Here is a 2,500-nt window from a genome sequence, read left to right on the forward strand (position 1 = left end):
CGGAAGCGGGTAGCCCCGCCAGATGCTCCCAGATGGCGGCGTCAGTCGGCCCCTCCGGCGGCGGCCCGGTGGTGTCGGCCGCGAAGTCCTCGGCTGCGTCGACGGGCGGCGCAGCGGCCTCGCCCGCGTCAGGCAGCGGGCTCGCCGCTCCCCGGCGGGACGCCGGCTCTTCCCCCCGACCGATCTCAAGCGCCTCCATGAATTGGCGAACAAGCTGCTTGTGGGCAGCTTGCCGCCGTCGGCACTTGATTGCCTCAAGCGTTCGGTCGGGGAACATCCTGATGAGCTCTTGATTTACAAAGAAGAACCGGGCGTCCCTCTCGAGGAACAGTTCGGCCTCTGCCTTGGCGAGCGACAGGACTTCTTCCTCCGTCCACCTCGCGCGATGCCTCTCCGTGACGATCTCCGCGTTGGCGGCCGCAAGGTGTTGGCGGCGGCGATGGACCCCGAGACCGTTTTTGGTGGTGAAGCTGCGGTGGCACTCACTACAGGCGTAAACAGCTGCAAAAGTTACAAGATTTTCGGCACGGCCGGTTGGCCGGCTAGGTGCTGGGGGAGTTGGGGTGGCACCTTCAGCGGAAGGGCCACCACTTTTTCTCTGGTTACTGCCCCTAACTAAAAAAAGGGATAGTGCGAGGGGGGGCTGGTAACCCCCCCAAGCCCCTGGTGCGGTCTTCCACTCTGCTAAAGTCAGCGGGCCCACGAGAAGGGGAGAAGACCGCAGGAGAGGAGAGGCTAAGAGGGCTAGGCCCATGTATTGCGCATCACTCTCCCTGTAACTATAACCCAAGGAAGGCACCTCGCAGCAGCAGCACGACTACATCAAGACCGCACTTCGAAAAGCCAAGTCCGGATGCAGCCACACCGCCGCCACTTGGCCACCTTAAGAGAGTCATAGTTACTCCCGGCGAATAGTTACTCCCGCCGTTTACCCGCGCTTGCTTGAATTTCTTCACGTTGACATTCAGAGCACTGGGCAGAAATCACATTGCGTCAACACCCGCTAGGGCCATCGCAATGCTTTGTTTTAATTAGACAGTCGGATTCCCCCAGTCCGTGCCAGTTCTGAGTTGATCGTTGAATGGCGGCCGAAGAGAATCCGCGCACCCGCGCGCCCCCGGAGGAGCACGCTAAGGCGGACGCGGCCTCGCAGCAAGGAAGATCCGTGGGAGGCCAAGGCACGGGACCGAGCTCGGATCCTGCACGCAGGTTGAAGCACCGGGGCGCGAACGCCGCGCAGGCGCGCGCATCCTGCACCGCCGGCCAGCACGAGGCCAACCAACGGCGAGAGCAGACCACGCCCGCGCTAAACGCCCGCACTTACCGGCACCCCTACGGCACTCACCTCGCCCAGGCCCGGCACGTTAGCGCTGACCCACTTCCCGACCAAGCCCGACACGCCCCGATCCTCAGAGCCAATCCTTATCCCGAAGTTACGGATCCAATTTGCCGACTTCCCTTACCTACATTATTCTATCGACTAGAGGCTCTTCACCTTGGAGACCTGCTGCGGATATGGGTACGAACCGGCGCGACACCTCCACGTGGCCCTCTCCCGGATTTTCAAGGTCCGAGGGGAAGATCGGGACACCGCCGCAACTGCGGTGCTCTTCGCGTTCCAAACCCTATCTCCCTGCTAGAGGATTCCAGGGAACTCGAACGCTCATGCAGAAAAGAAAACTCTTCCCCGATCTCCCGACGGCGTCTCCGGGTCCTTTTGGGTTACCCCGACGAGCATCTCTAAAAGAGGGGCCCGACTTGTATCGGTTCCGCTGCCGGGTTCCGGAATAGGAACCGGATTCCCTTTCGCCCAACGGGGGCCAGCACAAAGTGCATCATGCTATGACGGCCCCCATCAACATCGGATTTCTCCTAGGGCTTAGGATCGACTGACTCGTGTGCAACGGCTGTTCACACGAAACCCTTCTCCGCGTCAGCCCTCCAGGGCCTCGCTGGAGTATTTGCTACTACCACCAAGATCTGCACCGACGGCGGCTCCAGGCAGGCTCACGCCCAGACCCTTCTGCGCCCACCGCCGCGACCCTCCTACTCGTCAGGGCTTCGCGGCCGGCCGCAAGGACCGGCCATGACTGCCAGACTGACGGCCGAGTATAGGCACGACGCTTCAGCGCCATCCATTTTCAGGGCTAGTTGCTTCGGCAGGTGAGTTGTTACACACTCCTTAGCGGATTCCGACTTCCATGGCCACCGTCCTGCTGTCTTAAGCAACCAACGCCTTTCATGGTTTCCCATGAGCGTCGATTCGGGCGCCTTAACTCGGCGTTTGGTTCATCCCACAGCGCCAGTTCTGCTTACCAAAAGTGGCCCACTTGGCACTCCGATCCGAGTCGTTTGCTCGCGGCTTCAGCATATCAAGCAAGCCGGAGATCTCACCCATTTAAAGTTTGAGAATAGGTTGAGGTCGTTTCGGCCCCAAGGCCTCTAATCATTCGCTTTACCGGATGAGACTCGTACGAGCACCAGCTATCCTGAGGGAAAC

General features: G+C 60.8%; 1 pseudogene; it reads right to left on the reverse strand.

Moving 5' to 3' along the window:
• Positions 1-2,500, reverse strand: part of LOC124566145 — a 7,980-nt pseudogene that overhangs the window by 4,197 nt on the left and 1,283 nt on the right.

This window comes from Schistocerca americana, unplaced genomic scaffold (assembly GCF_021461395.2).
Source record: "Schistocerca americana isolate TAMUIC-IGC-003095 unplaced genomic scaffold, iqSchAmer2.1 HiC_scaffold_137, whole genome shotgun sequence".
Lineage (NCBI taxonomy): Eukaryota > Metazoa > Arthropoda > Insecta > Orthoptera > Acrididae > Schistocerca > Schistocerca americana.